A 22,520-nucleotide genomic window follows, 5' to 3' on the forward strand; every position below is an offset into this window, starting at 1 on the left:
GAAGATATTTGCAAATGACATATCAGATAAAGGGCTAGTATCCAAAATCTATAAAGAACTCATCAAACTCAACACCCAAAGAACAAAGAATCCAATCAAGAAATGGGCAGAAGACATGAACAAATATTTTTCCAAAGAAGACATCCAAATGGCCAACAGACACATGAAAAAGTGCTCAACATCGCTCGGCATCAGGGAAATCCAAATCAAAACCTCAGTGAGATATCACCTCACACCAGTCAGAATGGCTAAAATTAAAAAGTCAGGAAATGACAGATGTTGGCGGGGATGCGGAGAAAGGGGAACCCTCCTACACTGTTGGTGGGAATGCAAGCTGGTGCAGCCACTCTGGAAAACAGTATGGAGGTTCCTCAAAAACTTGAAAATAGAGCTACCATATGATCCAGCAATTGCACTCCTGGGTATTTACCCCAAAGATACAAAAGTAGGGACCCGAAAGGGTACGTGCACCCCGATGTTTATAGCAGCAATGTCCACAATAGCCAAACTGTGGAAAGAGCCAAGATGTCCATCAACAGATGAATGGATAAAGAAGATGTGGTATATATATACAATGGAATATTATGCAGCCATCAAAAGGAATGAGATCTTGCCATTTGCAACGACGTGGATGGAACTGGAGGGTATTATGCTGAGCGAAATAAGTCAAACAGAGAAAGACATGTATCATATGACCTCACTGATATGAGGAATTCTTAATCTCAGGAAACAAACTGAGGGTTGCTGGAGTGGGGGCTGGGGTGGGAGGGATGGGGTGACTGGGTGATGGACACTGGGGAGGGTATGTGTTCTGGTAAGCGCTGTGAATTGTGCAAGACTGTTGAATCTCAGATCTGTACCTCTGAAACAAATAATGCAATATATGTTAAGAAAGAAAAAAAGAAGAAGAAGAATGTAGCAGGAGGGGAAGAATGAAGGGGGGGAAATCGGAGGGGGAGACGAACCATGAGAGACGATGGACTCTGAAAAACAAACTGAGGGTTCTAGAGGGGAGGGGGGTGGGAGGATGGGTTAGCCTGGTGATGGGTATTGAGGAGGGCACGTTCTGCATGGAGCACTGGGTGTTATGCACAAACAATGAATCATGGAACACTATATCTAAAACTAATGATGTAATGTATGGAGATTAACATAACAATAAAAAAATTAAAAAAAAAAAAGGAAAAGACAATGCCATAAAAAGAAAGGGCTTCAATTGTAAAGAGTCCTCTAGGCAACAGTTGGTCTAAAAGTCATCCATTGCCTCGCTGGGAACCAAACCTCTTTAGTATAGCCACAGAGAGCACTCTTAAGGCTTTTCTGGAAATTGTTATAGGCAGAAGACATTAGTAAAGCTTCCTGACATTGAGGAAGAATAGGACCTTATATCCCAAACTGCACAAATGTGGGCAACGGCAACTTGGAGCTATGGAAATAAACAGAGATGAAAAACAGAATTGATAGAATCTGAAGTTGAAAAAGGCAGCCTCTGTACTTTGTGACTATGAATACTTAATATTTAATGAATACCCATCCTGTATGGATGCTATTCTGAGTGATTTGAACATATTAGCTCATTGAATTATCAAGGAATTCTAAGAGGAAGGAAACATTATTATTTCTATATTACAGATGAAGAAACTAAAAGCCAGAGCTCAGTTCACTGAGCTGGTAAGTAGTAGATAAGTCTCAAACCCAAGTTATGTTGCCCTACCCAGCAGAGTCTGCAGTGCCACACACTGTAAAAGGCAGAACACTTGAGTTATGGGCACAGATGCTGAAACCTTCTGCAGTGGAAAGACACGAGGAAATCACCAATCTGACATGGAATATTCAGAAATTGAGGACACTATGGCACAGAGACTACGACAATAGAAATTAAAGAACAACCCAGATCAGGGAAGGGGGAGAGAGAGACAATGAGAGAGAAAAGAAAAGAAAGGATAATTTGGAGGTCAGGCATACACCTGGGCCATATACTCCTCACAGAAGGCTTCTCTGCTACTGAGTAGCCCCCAGTGAGGAAGGATGGGAGTCATAGGGATGCTACTGTTGGTGCTCTGCCATTATCCCCTTTACTGGCTGGTACATACCACCCCAGCTGCTTCAAGTATTGCCTCCTTCTCAGGAGAACTGCCCCCTACTAGGCAACAATGCTCCCCACCCCAGTCCCATCTCCTTTAGATCATTATATTGTGGCCAGTGACTGTGGGCCTGCGGCCAGGTAGCAAAGGCTGCCTCCACTGCCCCAAGTGAAAACCAAGACTGTCGGACTGTTCATACTTCAGAGCTCTCCACTGTGAACAGACTGAAGTGAGTCCAAACCTGAGACATCATTGTTGATTCACTTTTTTCACCGTCCTATCCTCTTCTATCTGATAGAAGAGTAATCTATCAGAATCCAGGAAAGTAAAACCACAAAGGCAACCATTTTAAATGACAACCATTTTAAATGACACTATTACTTAAACTTACATTCTTGTGGCAAATTGTCCTTTACTATTCTCTGCTACATGATTATTCATTTTCATCAACCAAATAATAAGTTCAGCTACTATTTTTTAGATTATTTATTATGTTCCAGGCCCTGGGGTAAGCACCTAACACAGTATCTCATTTAATCTTCTTAAGAAATCATGGGGCACCTGGGTGGCTCAGTTGGTTAAGTGACTGACTTTTGGTTTTGGCTCAGGTCATGAGCTCATGGGTCTTAGGATTGATCCCAGCCTCAGGCTCCATGCTCAGCAGGGAGTCTGCTTGAAGATTATTTTCCTTTGCCCCTCCCCCACTTGTGCACACACTCTCTCTCTCAAATAAATAAATAAATCTTGAAAAAAAAAGAAATTGAATGACCACTCACAGGTACTTAGCTTGAGAGCCTCAATGTGAATCATGAACATTTATCCCAAATTAGCGCCCTGCTCACTTTACTACAAAACTTCTGTAAACAGGACTGAATTAACAAAAGTATCAATTCTCTTTGGAACATGTAATAGTTTTATAGTTTTGGACATACCACAGCAGCAATGTTAGAGTGCTATATATATTTCTGCTGTTTTCAATGATTTTTAAGGTCAAATATATGTGAAGGATTTACTGAAAAAACCCATTGGGGTACATTCAAGATTATCTCTAATAACTTCACAATAGTTTGTATTCTGTTATGTTTTCTTGAGTGGGAGACGGCCCATAACCTACAACCTTCCTATCTATGCAACCCAACCCAACCAATTGCATTCCTATGCACCTATTCTTTGATGTATATCAGTGAGGGAGGTGTGCAGTACTACATAATATGGGTTAAAAGTCAGAAAATCTGGGCCACCTGGGTGTCTCAGTTGGTTAAGCAGTTAAGCATTGGACTCTTGGTTTTGGCTCAGGTCATTATCTCAGGGTCCTGGGATCCAGTCCTGTGTGTTGGGCTCCATGCTCAGCAGAGAGTCTGTTTGTCCCTCTCCCTCCGACTCTGCTCCACCCTCACTCACTCTCTCTCTCAAATAAATAAAATCTTTAAAAAAGAAAGTCAAATTCTATCCATCATAATTTTAACAAAATAAATTATGTGCTTATCCTGAAATGATATAAAATTGTTCATCTTAATAATATCTGTGGAACAGAAGTCTGGAAAAAAAGGGCTTTCTAAAATTAATAACTTTTGACATGATATTATTTAGCCTTTTAAAGTAAATACTTATTTGGTACTGATTTTATTATTCACATGCTGACAATAAATATTTTTTATGAGTGCTTCATTAAAAAAAGATTTCTATGGATCTGTTTATTGTACTTCCTCACAAAAGCTTTTACAGTTCCATGAAAAAATCTGTATAGGCTCAGAATGTCAGACATGAACATCATCCTCTATGAGTCATCATGACAGTGGGTCAGAAACATTGCCGTGCAAGGGTATATAAAACAGCTCTAACCCAAAGTTGAAATAGGCTTTATGCTTATGATGCGCTAGTGTGCTCACATTTATTCTTAATTCAGGTTTTTTTTAATGCCGTATGTCAAATAGAAAAAAATCATAAAAAATTAATCATGGCAGGGTCTACACACCTATTGTCACCAGGGCCCCATCACTTTTTTTTACTACAGACTTTGGCTCCTCCGGCTTTTTTGGCCATTCATGTTTCTTTATTCTTGTCTTTCTTTTCATGTTTCTGAGATAAGATAACATCCTATTTGTATTTGCTAATAACATTCCACATAAAAAAAGATGCCCACATAAATTGCAGAAGGAAAATAACTTAAGCAAAGATGTAACACAATGGTTCCCATTCTCTGCCCAAGCCAGTTTAGACCTTTCTAAAATTAATAGCTTTAGTTTAGATTAGCCATGATATTAGTCTTAGTAAATACTTATTTGGCACTGATTATTATTCACATGCTTGAAAGTGACAGCCTCAGAATCATGTGGGATTTTTCTCAGTCTGGTGTTTGTGTACAGAATAACTATCATAGTCTGTATGTTTGTACTTTTTGCTCAGACCAAATAAAAACTATGGTTTTTCATGTGTAATGCAACCATTCAATCCTGTATTTTATGTAATTGAATTTTTTATACAATTCATAGCATTGTGTTGTGTTTTACTTTATTATGCAAAATGTTAAAATGGTTTTATAACTATATTTTATGTACAAACTATTCCATTTGTTCCAAAATTTAATCTGGATCCAAACACTGGGTTTAATATATAATATGTAAAAATAAAACTAAACAATTTTGAGGAAATCATTTTTGTGTTTAGTTGATTTCACCTGAGGGTCCAAATATGATTCAAGTTTGCTGTTTGTTTGTCAAAGCATGTCATTGTGTATTCTGACTGCCTTCAGGACAAGCTGTGAACATCTAGATTCCAGAGAATCAGACTGTGATCCATTCTCAACAACCCCTCCCTACCTTCTGCCAACCGCTCCGGTAAAGCAGTGATCAGAACTTAGCCAGCTCAGCTTAGGTAAGATGTCGGGCTTCACGTGAAAAAAGACTACATTTACAAAACAAATCCCCAAATACCTGCTATATGCCTGGATTTTGGACTTGATCCAGAAGTTTGTGGTGTACACACACACACACACACACACACACATTTTAAGTCCAAGTGTCTTCCAATAAAGAGCATGAATTAGTCTATAAAAAAATCTCGGGCATTTTTAAGTACAATTTCATAGAAATAGACATAGAAAAATAGACAAATCATAAGTACATAGCCCAATTCATCTTCTTCCTGTCTCTCCCCACCAACCTTACTGAATGAGCTCCTCTTGGCTACCAGTGCAGGCTTCCTAAAGTAGTTTCATCCTCACAGCTGATATCCTTAGTGAGGCCCAATTTACCACCCAGGTCTCTGTAGTAGCCATGAAATCACACTCTCCTCCTTCTACATAATCCTGTGCTCCCAGATTCTCCATTAATTTTATCCTCTTCTTGAGTTCCTGACCAGTGTCTATTATAACAGCTCCGTGGTGTCTACTTTGTTTCACACTCTGCATGCATTACTTATCCCTATAACATGATGCAAATAAGTCTTATTCTCATTTTGCATAGAGGGAAACTGAAAATTTAAATAAATTCCCCACAATCCTACAGCTGGCATGAGGTGGGCGTAGGGTAAGAACTCGTTTTGCCTGACTAAAACCTAGACTTTGCCCATTATACTCTTTTTTTTAAATTTAATTGTTCTTGTGTCCCCAGTGCCTAACACATGCTCAAAGAAGTATTTAATTTGAATTAAATGTTCTCAGTCTCTTACTTGTGAACCCCCTGGTTATGCTGCTCAGAAAACAGCAGAGGATGGTGCATAAGCTTCATAACATTCCAGAAAGTAGACAATAAAATGTCTTAAAACTACAAAATGATGAGGAAGCGTTCCATGGTTTCTGGAAGAATTTATCCCAAGGCAATGTTGAGCATGTCGAAGAATGTTTTCATCAAGGATAATCTCAGTGTTAGAAAATCAATTCCCATTGCTGACAGTGAGGCTATGCTAAAAATTGCATTTCCCACTCCCCAGTTTTAGCTCCTCTTTAATTCATGTACTACCACATATGGGTAAGCAAATCACAGCAGTTAAATCCAGCTGCGTGCCACTTACATCTGCAAAAACAGTGGGTTCGCCAGGTGAGCTCCTTGCTCAATCCACCTCTTTAATCCATCCCATGGAGAGAAAAATGAAACTCTGGCTCAAGGATGAAATTGTTGCCCCGCCTTATTATACCATTCTCATTAAATCAGTTATTTCCACATTATTGCAATGGAAAATATCCAAGTTGAGTATCCTATCCTAGCTGGCTTCTCTAATTTGCAGAGCAATTATTGAATCTTTTTTTTGGGGGGGGGCCCCTGTGGGAAAATTTAAATTCTGGCAAAGGAGTTGGAGGGTTGGGGAGGCAGGTCATACTAAAGAAAGGCAGAACTCTAGCTATTTTTGTTTTGCTTTTTTACCATGGAAAGATAATGGTTTTTATATTAAGAATATCATAAATATAAATTACATTGTTTACTAATTCCTACATCAATCACTAAAACAATAAATTACTTGAGTTGAGCATAAAATTTCTTATTTACTTGCAATGGGACTGTATGCACACAAATATTTTCTTATTTATGTGGCTATGTAACCACATTGCCAGGGCACAGCACATTCTAACATAAGGGACAGATTTCAGAAGGAGCACCTGCTTTGCTTCTCTGTTTTGTTCACTTCTCTCTCTAGGGAGGGAGGGGTGGTGGGAGGGTGATAAGATAAATTAGATAGAGGGAGGAAGAGAGAGAGAGGAGTTTTGCAGTGACTGAATTTTTTTTTTTTTTTTAAGATTTTATTTATTTGACAGAGAGAGAGACAGTGAGAGAGGGAACACAAGCAGGGGGAGTGGGAGAGGGAGAAGCAGGCTTCCCGCCAAGCAGGGAGCCCGATGCGGGGCTAGATCCCAGGACCCTGGGATCATGACCTGAGCTGAAGGCAGACGTTTAACGACTGAGCCACCCAGGCGCCCCTAGTGACTGAAATTTTTTAAGTTGGGACTACAAAAAACAAAAAGACTTGTTTAAAAACGTAGGACCCATACTCTAGGATGGGAACTCTAGGAGCTTTATTTTAGGGCTCTGTGTAGTGGACTGAGGGGATGTATAATGGGTTCTGCTGTGCCCTCTAGTTCTTCATTAAGGAGCCATAAGAATCTCTGTGTTGTCATGGAATAGTCTCAAATGCTCGTCTCATGTGGTTTTTCTCCTGAGAGTGTAAAATTATTTTTATTCTGGGGCAAAACCATCCAGTTCTTATTTTGAAAAACTTTCATTACCAGGGCTAATCGTTGCTTATTCTGTTGTGCAAAGTGCATTAATTACTGTGTGACCTTGAGCAAGTTGCTGTCTTTCTCTAAGCCTTAGTTTACTCATCCATAAAAAAATAGTAACAGTATCTATGTCTTAGCATCATAAAAAATAAATACAATAATATCTTTAAGGTGCTTGAAATGCTCAAAATATTAGTAATTATTATTTTAAAATGTTATTATAGTTTTTCCACAACATGTTATATTTCTCTATCAAGGCACTCATCTTACTTCATAATGGCTCATTTATCTTCCCTTCTAGAGAGTGGGAACAGTGGTACATAGTAATAACTTCATATATACCTAGTGACCGAGTTAATTAATATCTGATTACTGGATCTTTATTAAAGGATTTCTTTGGACTATTTTATTTCTCATTTGTATTTTCTATACCTGTTGGCTATCGCTAGAAATACCACCACCCTTCTTATTTTTATTTTTATTTTATTTTTTTTATTATGTTATGTTAATCACCATACGTTACATCATTAGTTTTTGGTGTAGTGTTCCATGATTCATTTTTTGTGTATAACACCCAGTGCTCCATTCAATATGTGCCCTCTTTAATACCCATCACCAGGCTAACTCATCCACCTACCCCCCTACCCTCTAGAACCCTTCTTATTTTTAAACTCAGTGTTGGAAATATAACATGAGACGATGTCACTTCTCATGTTATATTTCCAACAAGATGACTATAAGGTATAGACCTCTTACAATTCAATGAGACCATGCAAATGGAATATGGATGGAAGCCATGTACATCATTTCAAGTCCTGGCCATGACATGTCACACATAGCTTCCCTCCTCTGTCCAGCCACATTTTAAAGCCTTGAAAAGAAAGAGTTCAAGATGGTGGAGCTACAGATGGAAAGAGCTTAGTTCCCCAAGTCATGCTAATAGAGAACTGCTCAAGGGACTATGATATGAAAAACAAGTTATATTTTATTGTGTTAAGTGGCTAAATGTGAAGTTTATTTTTACCACATTTACCAGTGACTAAGACATTGTTTTAAGCTGAGAGATTTTATATTCCATTTTGGTGTGAAGAGTCATTTGCTGTTTGGTGTGAAAACAGCAAGTATATATCTTATATGACCAGCAACACTATTCTTCCTAGGTTTTATCCTTGATAAACTATCCCTAGATAGTAGTTCAAAAGAAACTCAGAATTTTCTGCTTAATCACCTTGTGCCTACTCATATTATTCTCTCAGTCATTTCTTCATCAACTAATAGTTGATGAGTAGGGTTTACAAAAGGCATTGAGAATAAAGTGGTGAACAAATAAAGTGGTCCTTTCCCTCACGGAGCTTACTTTTGTGTAGGGCTCTATTTCAGATGGTTGAAAATAATGAATTACTAATAAAATATCAACTAGCATTGAGTGCTCTGGTGAAAAATAAAGCAGGGATTTTTTTTTATTTTAATGGTATCCCCAATACATAAGAACACTGGTGCCTAGAAGATGCTGAGGGGAAGGAAATGATGCAGGCTATGTGGGAGAAACACTGTCCCGTCTGCCCTCATGTTCACAGCTCAGGCCATTTATCGAGCCACATTTTATGGTTGGAGTATTGACTTAAAAGATGGATTTCAGACTAGGCACTAAGGTATTGGATGCTTGTCCACTTGTTAATAAAGCAGCTGGGTCTTTCATTGCCTTTTCCTTGTCTTTCTACTTTTAGTTTTTATCTGGTTCACATTATATTTATTTTTGTTCATATCTTCTGGGCATAAACTCATATCGAATTTAGAGACCACATCATGTCACATAGTATTGTGTTTATTATCCTTTCCTTTATACTTATTTGTTATTCTTATTGTTTCATTATAACCAAGGTTTTTCTAGCCATACTCTGAGTAAGGCTCAATGACAACAATATCTCTGTGGTTGTAGGTATTTAAGAATTATGGGTGGGTTATCTCTTATGAGATCCATAAATCAGCTCTCTTTGCCATTAAGTTATTTTGCTCTGGTTTCCCCCATTTTCTGCTCTGGCTTTGTGGTCACATTCCTGTCACTTCAATATTAAATGCCAGAACTGTAGTTTTGCTCCTGCTAAAAGTATATCAAGCCAAATCATGTGAGTGGTGCTCATGCTGCTGCTCATGCCTCAATGTCCATAGCAAGAACACTGTTGCTCAACAAACACAAGGGTGGCTGGAGTTGGGTCAGGAAGCACCAACTTCAGTGGTAACTGGCACCAATCTTCCATTCCTGCCATAAGTTTGCACTGTCCTTGAACCAAATCAACACTTTCCAACCACCCTCTTTAACACAAGTTATTACCTGAAGTTTGCTAAGGCAATCAGACAGATCTGAGTAGTAAAGATATCCTTAGTTTTCTAGAATAATTTTATGTTTCAGAGATAGGGGTTATCATTCTGGTATTCCTGACTTCCCCTGGCCCAGTTTAGGGCACATAGGAGGCCCATAATGAATGAAAAAAATTCTTCCTATGCTTTTTCACAGGTGATATTAACTCAAGTGTGACTTTTGTCAAATGTGAGTCTAGCATGCTGCCTATGGATTTTGGTATAGGAGTAAGTGTTGGTTCTAAAACTTGGGTGCATTTCAGAATCCCCTGCATGGCTTTATAAAAATGCAAGCATCTGGGCCTCATTGTAGATCTTATACTTGAGAACCTCTATGATAAATATAGGTAAACTATATTTTTCAGATCTCCTCTGGTGATTTTAAGTCTACCAATCCACAGATTACATTTGGGAACCACTCCACAAGGATAATGTAATATTCAGTTGCATTCTACCAACACTGATGAAGCACATACTTCCAATGTAATATTCAGTTGCATTCTACCAACACTGATGAAGCACATACTTCCAATTAAACACTAGGCTAAATGACATGGATACAAACTAAATAAGTTAGTTCCTGTCCTCAAAATACAATGGGGGGTGAGGTCTGAAATGTAAAGGAACAATTAGAATAGGATGTGATTGTGAAACAAGATGTTTCTATAGCTACACTCATTTTGGTCTCTCTGTTGTGGTCACTTTTTCCTGTTGGCCGTAGAATCTCAGCATCGTGGACCATTCTCATGGAAACTCAGTTAACCTATTTTCTTAGGGAGCATCTGGGTTATTTTTCAGAAAATGGTTTTACAAGATATGGTTTTTTTAAGCTTTCTCTTTCTCCCCAAGATGACAATAAATCTGCCTGGGATTAAAGGTGGAATTTACTCTATTTTCCCTATATTTACTGCTCTGTAAGACAGCTTCAAGTTCCAATACAGCTGTTTGGAGAGGATTCATTTAATTTTCACTGATTTTTTTTTTTTTTTTACATTTGTTTTTCTATGTGTGATTGTGGTGGACAAAGCTTCATGAAATCACCCTAGTAAAAGCCTAGAAACACACTTAGTGGATTTACTCTGGTTACTGGGTGGGGAGGGGGAGAGGTCACCACTGATCAGATATGCCACCTGAATCAATTTTCACTTTTAGCATCCACTCTAAATCACACCATGCACCTCAGAATAAATCCCCCTCCACCACTACCACCACCACAGCAAACCAACTCTTTCCATGGAAATTCTCAGCTAAGCCAGGGAGCTGGTTTACTGAATCCTTGATAGGGGAGACAGCAGAGGGAGGTGGATAAGAACACAGACTCAGGAATTAAATGACTTAGCTCAAACCTGTTTGATGCTGGCTGGCTAGGTCACTTTGGGCAAGTTCACCTCTCTGAGCCACAGTTTCTTCATCTGCAAAATGGGGATAAGAGTCTGTACACAATGATGTTGCTGAGAGAATAAGGTAATGCCCAGAAAGCATAATAAATGGTTGCCATTTTTGATAGGCAGAAAAATGGCCCCTAAAGATGTCCACACTCAAATCCCTGGAACCTGTGAATATGCTACCTTACATGGGAAATCAAGGGACGGGCCTGCATGCTGTCAAGGTCAGGCAAGAGAAACAGTGGTCAGTGGTGCGCTGGAGCTGCCTGGAAGGATTTACACCATGGAAATCATCAAACGCCATACCAGAGATCCACCCTACCCAAGAGAGCCCAACGTTAAGCATTTGCCAACATATGATCAGTTGGTTTGCAACTAGTCAAACTGTTTGATTCTAATAGGTAGTTTGAGTCTACCCAAGACTATCAAGGTCAGAGGAACTAGCTATTACACTAAGTGTATAATACTTAGTGAAAAAAATTTTATTTTGATTATCTCTCCCAATCCTTACAGCTGCCCTGGAAAAATGACACTATTATTCACTTTATATAAACAAGGTGAGGTTCAGAAAAATGAGCTGATTGTCCACAATTATACCATGTGAAGGAGCCAGGGCTCCCACAAAACATCCTGATGCCAAAGCTCTTGCTTTTTTTTCTTTTTATACTGATGCCTGGCATATTGTGTGGCATATCACTGTGCTGAATGAATATGTGTTGAATAAATAAAAGATTACACATGCCACCCAGTTTGGGAGCAGAAGAAATAGAAAATAATTTTCCTTAGCCAGTTTAACTTTCTTGACAAAAAGGACTAAGACTAAAATTAGACTGAGATACTCAGCCCAAAACTAACTCCATGAAAAGGGAAAAGAGAACTGTCTCCCCATGGTGACTTTGTGTTAGTCAGTGTGCTAAGTGTGATAAAATCACATTCATCATCTCCTCTAAGGCAATCAAAAACCCTGCTGACTTGTGATTATCATACCCGTTTTACATAAAAATGAGACTCTGAGAAGCTACATGACTTGCCAAGTTCTTGCGTTCCATGAGTGGCTTATTAGAGATTCAAACCTAGGTATGTTCGACTCCAAAGTCTGCCTGATCCCCCTGTGCTATAAAAAAAAAAAAAAAAGCTGGGCATCTTTACTTAATCACTCACTGTTGCTCTGGGTACTCTTGCCTTCTTCCTTCAGTGGGCAAAACAGAAATTGGATATTTAATTAGCCAGAAGCTGACTAGTACTTGCATGTGCTCTGCAAAGTGCTATACTTCTAGTGTTATGTCCAGAAAATATTTGAAAAGTAATAGAATGTAATGTTTAACAGCAAGATTGTTAAATCTGAAAACCCTGGGTTAAAAATCCTGTCTCTTCCTAGTGGCATGAACGTGGGCAAATTATATAACCTCTCTAATTCTTATTTCCTCTTCTGTAAAATCAGGAAGATAATAATTACTTGACAAGATTGTTGTTAGGATTAAAGGATATAATTTATGCTGTAGCACACTACTTGAAGGCAATAGGATCTCAAAAACATGGTGGCTAATTTTGTCATAGCCAGACTTTGTTCTGGGAAACATCTGGCTAAAGCGAGACAGAAAACTCATGAATGGATCCAAGGACCACATGATGCGTTTTGAACATAGATTTTTAGCATATAGCAATTTACAGAATAGGAAAATAAAGGGAAATAGTAATACAAGCAAAAATATAATAACAATGTGAGCAAAACCAGTTTGACTATTCTGAATAACTTTGGTCTAAGAATCTTTTAATTACTGCTTTTCTGGACAATGTTCTTGTGCCATCAAGGGCATTGGTGATGCAGCATTTCTGAAAAGTGCTCTAAAATTTTCGTTGAGATTTTCTTCCAAGCCCCAGACTCTCATTCTACATGTTATAATGGTAGTGATTTCTTGATTTTACCTTGTATCAGGGAAGGTTTTCAGAAAACAACTAAGACTCATCCTTTCATTAAATGTTCCTTAAGTGACTTGTGGTAAAAACATCAAGAGACTGCAATTATCAAATCATGCTTTAAGAACAACACCCAAGTTTGTGCACACACAGGCAATGACATATAGTTACAACTCTCTTTTGCTAACAGCAATCGTAGCACACTATGTATGTCCTTTTCCAATAGGCTCATAATGTAAAAAAAAAAAAAAGTGTCTCATAGTTGATGAAATACAGTAAGTTGTGAACAGCCAGGGAAAGGAGAGAGTACTGTGATAATGAAAAGAACATCAGCTTTGGAGTTAGACAAACCTCTGTCTGAATACCTGTCCTACCACCATCTTTGTGAGTGTGGACATACTGTTTAGTCGCTCTGACCTTCAGTTCTCTCTCTCTGTTGAATGAGTATTAGAATGGATACCTTGAAGGGAAGTTAGGAGGAATGAATCAATTATGTATGTAAAAGCATCATTGATACACTGACTTACACCCTTCTTTCTTCATCAGCTGCCTTCTGGTAAACCTTCAAGAGCAAGGTGTTTAGAGAAGAGACTTCCCTACCTGCTCCTTCCTCACACCTGGCATCATGTAAAGAATCAGGCCTAGCATTGCTATAAGGGAAGGAGGAGGAAAGAGGATTATTTTGTCCTAAATGTAATATATTAGAACTAACTTCTCAAATACTTAATCCAATGTATTAGTTGTCTGAAAGGTGGAATTAAGTATGGCACACTCAACTGATAGAACAAAAAGACAATAAAGGCATGGGCTACTTCCAAGGAGATACCACTGGCAATTAGTGCTGTCTGCAAGTACAGGGTTGCAGTGTTCAAAGTAGATAACACTACTTTGAGGAAAGATTTCTCCCTAATTAGCTCCCATGTAGCTCTAAAGGGAAAACCATACAGAACACAGCACTCACTAATTTGTTTTCCTCTTACCAACAATAGTTTTCAAAGTTTGAAAATATGTGTGTAAAAAGAATATGACCTTATGTTTTTCTCCAAATGAAAGAACTCTTGGTTATTAGGTCAGGAAATCACTGAAGTGCCGCCCTCTGCCCAGTAAGTACAGAAGGAAGAAAGAAGGCACAGGCAGAGGAGTCCCTGAGTTCACTCTCTCCTCCATCTGCTCTCTGAATGCCTCCTGCAGGTAGCTTTTACTTTACTGGAGCCAAACAGAACTACTTGTCATGAATACCCATGACCTCCCAAAGCACATGTGCTCTTTCCTTTGCCCAGGGCTAATTATCTGCTTTTTCCTACCTCATTTATTTCTTTTTATCTTTCAAGAATCAGCTCAAGATCAACTCATCTGAAAAGCTATTCCTAACTTATTCAACCTAAACTTTTTCCCAACTGTGTGTGCATTGGTAATAATATTAATAATGATAGGATTTTTGAGCACCTGCAATGTGTGAAGTTGTTTGCATATATTATATAATATAATCCTCATAACATTTCTGAAACAAAGTATGATCTCTAATTTTGTAAAAGAAACACACAGAAAAGCCAAGTAAGGCTTCCAAGCTGACAGAGTAGCTAAACAGCAGGGTCTAGATTCGAACCAGGTTTGTCTGACTCCAAAGCTCATACTCTTTCTCCTACATCATATTAACTTCATACATGACAACATTCTATACTCGTGTGTGTGTATGTGTGTGTGTGTGTGTGTGTGTGTATTTGTTTCTCTATTATTTCTGCTGCCAGAATATGTTGTACTTAAGGGCAGATATCACACCTTTCCTCTAAAGTCCTACTAACTAATAGAGAGAACTTCATAGTGTTAAAGGCATAATGAGTATTTATTGGCTATAATAACTATACAAAACCTATATAAATTATGTGATGGAATGTTATATTTTTTATTCATTTAACAAATATTTGTTAAAGACCTTGTATGTACAGGACATTACTCTAGGTATTAGATACAGAAAAGTGAAGAAGAAAAAGTACCTGACTTCTAAGAGCTCACAGTATAGTGGAATTATAAAGAGAATCATTTTCATATATTCTTATATAACTTTACATAACATAAAAACCTATAAAATCATGGAATCTTAAGACTAGAAAAGGTTTCAAAGATCATGTAACTTAGGCTACTTGTATATAAGGAAGTCAGGCTGGAGAGATTAAGTATATTGCCTAAGATTAAATAGATTTTATTTTAAAGTGACACTTTCACTTTGTTATGGGTTCCATCTCATTCCTGCATACAATCCACATCTAGAATTGCATAAGGAGAAATGTGGGAGCTCATACTTTGCCTGCCTTTTGTACTGGAAGATATGGCAGACCAGGATAAAAATTCATTACTTGAAATTAAATTGAAGTGATAGTAAAGATAATGGAGGCATCAATAGATGAAGGATATCAACAAATTTAAGAATGAAGGAAGGCAGAAAGGAGAGCATTGAATGCTGAATGGGGACAGAGCAAAGTAAAGTTGTGGAGACAAGCTGAAGGGTTGTAGTTATCCACCTGAAACCCTGAGTATTTCTGGGTGCAGAGATGGTAGATACAATACAGGACAGGAGTTAGGAATGAAACTTACACCAAGGGATTGCTTAAATATCTGTACACAGAAGAGTCTCCTAAACCCTTATATATAATAAGCCCACAGATGGATATTTTTTTAATTTTCAAAAAAATTGAAAGCTTTAACTATAAAGTATCTTGCTGTCTACATGCAATTATTAATATTTGTTTTATTTATTCTGATGATTACTTCCATATATAAGAATGCTACACTTAATTATTCCATTTTCTCTAGGTTGATAGAAAATTATATTTCATTAAACCATATGAATTCACCCATATTCAATCATATTGACCCACAAAAATGACAATTTCATGGTTCAACCTAAATAACTTAAAAAATACACAAATACCTATTTACTCTTTTACCTATTACAGACAACATGTCCTAAATCCGATCTTAGAAAGACTAGGATAACACTGCCTTTACCTTTCTCTCAAGTTTTGTCACCCAAAGCTTTACTTTTCCTATCAAAGCTGAGAGTTCTTATATTTACTTCAATAATGATATTAAATATTTTAACCTTTGTTTTTAGGTCAGTTTCTAAAACTTGAATTACAGTCTGAATATATTTTAGCAGGCAGAGCCACCAGGATCTGTGATTGGCTGTGGAATGTAAACACAGTGAAGAGTCAAGGATGTCTCCAAGAGTTTTAGCTGAAGCCACTGGAAGTGATGGAGCTGCTATCAATTGAAATGGGGAGGGCTGTGGGTAGAGCAGATTTGGGAGTGAAAATATGGTGCTCATGTTTGGTTATGTTAAGTTTAAGATGATTATTAAACCTTTAAGTGGAGACATCCAGGAATGTGTATAGCTGAGTCTCTGACTGTATAACAGAATTCTCCAAATAAACTACTATATAGAATAAATACAATGTTTGTGAACAGATACAAAATAATAATGTGCTAATTTCAACTTTAAAAACAGTTGAATCATCATGTATAACAATGTAAGTATAGTTCATTACAGAGATAAGTCAATAATTTTAAAAAAACTAATTTTATTTTTATATTTTAGCAAGAAAAAGTTGAAAAAATAAAATTTAATAAGTATATATTCTTTAATATAGCATTTAAAAAATCAACTACCCAGAAAGGAAATACAGGTAAACCAGTGGTGAAAACTGAAAAACATGGTTGAGAGGTGAATAGTAGCAGAATATGTAACCCCAAAATAAGCCTTTTTGGCATAAAGATTACTTTGAGCTGATTATTTTGAGAAACAGCAGACACAGGAAAAGCTCTGAAAACAGTAGAAGTCACTTTTGTATTTGTAAAGGAAATTTCTTTATGTAAGGGATTCTCTTTTTATCAGGAAGAGAAGGATAACTAAATCACAAAAGAATCTTATCAATGGAAAAGGTACCAACTTAAACCTGTATAACAAAGCTTACCATTGTTTAGTGTGCTTTTCATGGTAAACTCCCCACAAATGACCTCCCCCCCCACACACACACCTTTCTTCTTTTGTCTTTAGCTAAAGATTGTATTTAAGCCAGAGTTTTAAACCACCCCAGAGAATTACTCATTTTTCCCTGGATATCTTCCATGTATACATGAGCTGCACATCAATAAACTTCTGTTTGTTTTTCTCTTATTAGTCTGTCTTCTATTATAGGGGTTATCAGTCAAGAACTAAGAAAGGTAGAGGGAAAATTATTTTTAAATCCTGCACATCCCTCTACTGCTTAAGTATCCATGAAACCTATCTAGCCATTAGTCTATCTGTTACCATCCAGAGAAACTTTCTAAAATTCATGTCTGATCCTTGTCATTTACCTATTTAATGAACCTACACAAATTATGTAAGCCATAGAATAATGTCTAAACTCTTTAGAATGGTATCCAAAGCTTTCAAAATTTTCATCATCTATTTTTTTCCAACTTTATCTCTCCCTAACAGACCCCCCAACAGGCTGGAATCCAGCCATGAACCAAACCTCTTGCCACTTCCTGAATCATACAAGTCCTTTTCTCCTCTGTGCTCTTGCACAAAAAAATTTTTTTTGTACTGACCATGTTCTTTTCTTACTTGGAAACTTCCAACTTATTTTTCAGGAAAAAGTTTTATTCACTCATGAATTTATTCACTTACTAAATAGTCATTGTGTGCCAGGTATTGTATTAGTATATGCATTCTAGGACTAGTCCAGTGCAAAATGAAAACATGGAGCCTCTTGTTAAAAAATTAGTAATAATGTCAAGACAACAACAGCAGAACATTAAGCCAAGAGAGAGGCCCTTCAAAGTCACCTGCAGAGACCACATGGTTATGAAACCAGCCCTACCCTGCTCTCTCTCTCATCTAGACTGTGTTAATTTACTGTTTATCTAACATGAAGGGGTAAAAACCCTAAATTTTTACTTCCTTAAAAAAATCATTACATAGGAATGCTAGGAGTATTAGTAAGGGAAGTTCTTGGCTTGGGGTAGCCTTAGAACATCTACATTTCACCTTATTCCATTCTCTCCTTACTTTTCATCATTGCCAAGACACCAGACATCTAACAGACATCCCCAAGAATGCAGACAAAAGGAGGAGATTCAGAGTCTGGTGCTTTGGTATCAAGGAAAATATATAGATTTAAAATCCCTGACCTTGATTCCAATTATTTTTATGCCATATTTATCATGGGCATAGAGGAAGAATGAATACCACTCAACATGGTTGCTCCCTAACCCACTTGCTAATTAATCAATGAGATTATGTGATTGGATTGTTCTTGCAATGGTGAGTGAACTGAACTGGGTTTTGTATTTGGATGACATTTTCTAAGAAGGTCCTGATCACTGTCTCCACTAAGTTGGCCCAATATTTCTCACTTTTGCTCAGTATTACATAACTCTAACAGACCCTGTTGATATTATTGAAATTATCTGTTTGCATGTTCAATCATCATGGCAGACTATAAGCTTATTGAAGTTAAAGACCATGGTACAAGATTTATAAACTTGCATCATGAGATAATGAGCATAAAACATTTAGTATACTGCTCCATGGATGCTCCATATATAACCTGTTGTTTCTGTGATCTTGATGGTGGTATTAGTGGCAGAGATGTAGCTAGCTCTTAGGTGCCAGTGCACTTTTCATCTTTCCTCAGTGCTTCACTCTGTTTCTCTCTTACTGAAGACCAATTCTTTCATAAGTCAGGAAATATCACAGTAGCAGCTATCAAATCTTATCATTCTTAGAGTTTTAGTTACTAAAGGTGACTTGGTCCTTTTACCAGTTCTTGTTAAAAAATATGCTAGGAAGGGGTTTGATTGGCCTAGATAAGGTCAAGAGCCCTCTGCTGGACCAGTCAACTGTGGATGGGAGGCACAGTGTTGATAACAAGATAACCTCACTACTAATAAGAGGGCCAGTCAGGGGTGGAGGGGTAGGGTGTGAGGGAAGAAGAAAAGAGTTTTGCAGAAAAATGACATGCTATTCCCAGAGTAAAGGAGTTTTGATAGACAGCCAAAACCAATATGTATTTACTATGCCAGCTATTTTAATGATAATGATGATAATTACCTTAATAATGTATTATCTTAAATGTGATAGATTCCCTAAAAATAGATCCAACATATTACTGATGAAGGATGAAAATACTGCATCAAATGTGCTGCCTCTTAAAAGGACCACTTTAAGATAGATGTACCACAATCATGTGAACATATAAATTCTGTTGTGTTGGTTAAAGAAATGCCTGTGGCACCTTATTGTCTTGCCTGGCATTAATCATATTCACTTCATATTCAAATTTGTGGAAACAATGTTAAAATAACATCAAGTATGTCTACTGTTTTGTATGAAACATGCAGGATGACTTATATATGAAATTTTTATTTTTTCATATGTGAATATATATAATATATATACACATATATATACATATGTATGTGTACATACATACATGCATATATTACATTTGTAATATGTATTTTTTACTCACCATAGCATTTGAGAAGGTAATATAGATAAAATGTTTAGTATTATGAAAGAGCTAGAACCATAAATATATTGAATTTCCTTTTTTTGCAAAGAAGAAAGGATTATGTAGCTCTGATTATAAATGAGCCTCCTGGAGCAGCCATCAGTTATCAATGTATTAAGTCATTTAAATTTCTGCAAAAGAAATGTGCTGTTTTGCCAGCACCCTCTGGCCCCATTTTGTGGGGTTGATAGAGTTCAAAAGAAATGGCTGCTTCGTGATGGGTATTAAGGAGGGCACATACTGCATGGAGCACTGGGTGTTATATGCAAACAATGAATCACGGAACACTACATCAAAAACTAATGATGTACTGTATGGTGACTAACTAAGAAGGAGAAGAAGAAGAAGGAGAAGATGAAGAAAAGAAGAAGAAGAAGAAGAAAAGGAGAAGAAGAAGAAGAAGAAGAAGAAGAAGAAATGGCTGCTTGGAGAACGGAATGAGTTTATTTAAAGAGAACAATAAAAGCACCCCCAGGTATGAGTTGGGGGTGAATTGCTCTAGTGGGGACCTGGAAAGAAAGCAGCTTGTTTGACTCAAGAGAGTAGTAGCTAAGTTGAAGGCATGAAACATCCCTGTCCATATTAGATGAGAGTCAAACAGAGCACAGATGATGGGGCAGGGGTAGGGGATAAATACTTTAGAATAGCTCTATTCTTGGAGTCAAATGCGGTAGACAATTGGGAGATGAAAGATAATTATAGGGAATAGGCTTGCAGTCCCTGCATGGGGTGCTGAGAGAGGACAATTTGGCTTAGGGAAAGCCAGACTCCTTAAGCCTTTGCTTTGAGGAGCAAGAAAAGAGGGCATGGCATGGACTCCTGAAATTTGTTTCATTCAAGTTTATGATGGGCAACCTAGCTAAGTTTTTCATTTAGTTCTCTCAACCTCTCAGCAAGCAAAGTATTATTAGCTCCATTTCACAGATGAGCAATTAAGGCACACAGCTAGATAATGGAGAATCTCCTGAACTCCCAAAGCTCATACTCCTTCCATACCACCCAGCTTCAGGAGAGGATAGTGTTCACTGCCCTGCTTTGGCATACATTTATAATTGCAACCCATGCAGTGAGCACAGTGAGAAAGCCTACTTTGTGTTGGCTACTTGGGCTACAGAGAAATGAAACATGGAGCATGCTGACAACCTAGTTGAGAAGACATACTTATTATAAATGTATAGCAGATTATGATGAATGCTATAAATTAAGGTACAAATGAAGTCTTCAAAAGGAACATTTCTTGTACACTATTCCCTCATACCTATTTGTGCCTTTGTATTTGTTATTTTCTTCCCTCATTCCTTCTAAATGATTTAAGCCTGCTTATTATTTTGAAAGTCAGTTAATAATTCAGATACCTTTTAAAAATATTATTTGTTTTTATTTTTATTTTTTATTTTTTTATGGCTCTTTTCAGTTTGTTGCATGAAGGAGTTACACTAGTCCAAGTTAAAAGCAGACCCCAAATGGTTACATTATACAAGCTGTGAGGTTTTTAAACTTGTGACAAGGGACAGAAGGGAAATTCTACTCATTGCAAGGAAATCCTCACTTAAGCTTCAGTGAGCCAAAAGCACTTAAAACCCATGAACCTTCAGCTGGTTGTCCTTAGCCAGTCCAGTGGAACTGGCATATGAGGAACTGGCTATGTTGTTGTGCTGGTCACCCTGTAGCTGAATTACTTCTCCATATTCTGGATGCTCAATTACAGTATCATTGCAGGAGAATTTTTTCTTAAACGCCTTCACTATTTTCTTTTTATCATAACCAAGCAACCTTCCTGCCATTTCTCTGTTGAATTCTTATATGGATATAATCCTCAGTGCCAGGAGGAAGCAGATCATCACCCTTACTTGCATCAGCAAAGGGGTCAAAAGAGTGGAGATTCTGGATAATGGACATACGATAGGATTCTTTTTCCTCCATGGAAATGGCCTACAGAAGGCAGAGGTGGGAAAAGGCTGGAAGTGGGGGAATGGATTGTTGGGAAGCAAAGGGGCTTAAAGAGGAGGCTGCTGAGTCCTTGGCTGTGGCTCAGTGACTAGAGCTATTTCACTTTATTTTTTTTAAGATTTTATTTATTTATTTGAGAGAGAGAGAGAGCAGGGGAGGGGCAGAGGGAGAGGGACAAGTAGACTCCGTGCTGAGTGGCAAGCCTGAGGCGGGGCTCAATTCCAGGACCCTGAGATCATGACCTGAAGTCAGATGCCAAAAAAAGTGAGCCACCCAGGCGCCCCCCAAAATGTTGTTTATTTAGATAGATGTCATGTAATCAAGTCTGTACCAAATACTTAGAAAAATATAGCAAAGTGTAAGATTGAACCCTACTCATTAGGAATTGGTAAAAGGGAATAAGAGATTAAAGTCAGACAGATCTGAATTAAAATCCTGGTTCAACTCTGGAAAACAGTATGGAGGTTCCTCAAAAAGTTGAAAATAGAGCTACCATATGATCCAACAATTGCACTACTGGGTATTTGCCCCAAAGATACAAATGTAGGGATTCGAAGGGGTACGTGCACCCCGATGTTTATAGCAGCAATGTCCACAATAGCCAAACTGTGGAAAGAGCCAAGATGTCCATCAACAAATGAATGGATAAAGAAGATGTGGTATAGATATACAATGGAATATTATGCAGCCATCAAAAGGAATGAGATCTTGCCATTTGCAACGAAGTGGCTGGAACTAGAGGGTGTTATGCTGAGTGAAATAAGTCAATCAGAGAAAGACATGTGTCATATGACCTCACTGATATGAGGAATTCTTAATCTCAGGAAACAAACTGAGGGTTGCTGGAGTGGGGGGTGGGGTGGGAGGGATGGGGTGATTGGGTGATAGACACTGGGGAGGGTATGTGCTCTGGTAAGCGCTGTGAATTGTGCAAGACTGTTGAATCTCAGATCTGAACCTCTGAAACAAATAATGCAATATATGTTAAGAAAAAAAAAAAAGAAGAAGATAGCAGGAGGGGAAGAATGAAGAGGGGAAATCAGAAGGGGAGACG

The 22,520-nt window shown here is 37.7% G+C and overlaps 1 pseudogene; it reads right to left on the reverse strand.

Annotated features, from left to right (window-relative positions):
- Window positions 1–20,896: 20,896 nt before the first annotated feature.
- Window positions 20,897–21,415, reverse strand: LOC118542009 (eukaryotic translation initiation factor 1 pseudogene; annotated as a pseudogene).
- Window positions 21,416–22,520: the final 1,105 nt, after the last annotated feature.

This window comes from Halichoerus grypus, chromosome 11 (genome assembly GCF_964656455.1).
Source record: "Halichoerus grypus chromosome 11, mHalGry1.hap1.1, whole genome shotgun sequence".
In the NCBI taxonomy this organism is placed as follows: Eukaryota; Metazoa; Chordata; class Mammalia; order Carnivora; family Phocidae; genus Halichoerus; species Halichoerus grypus.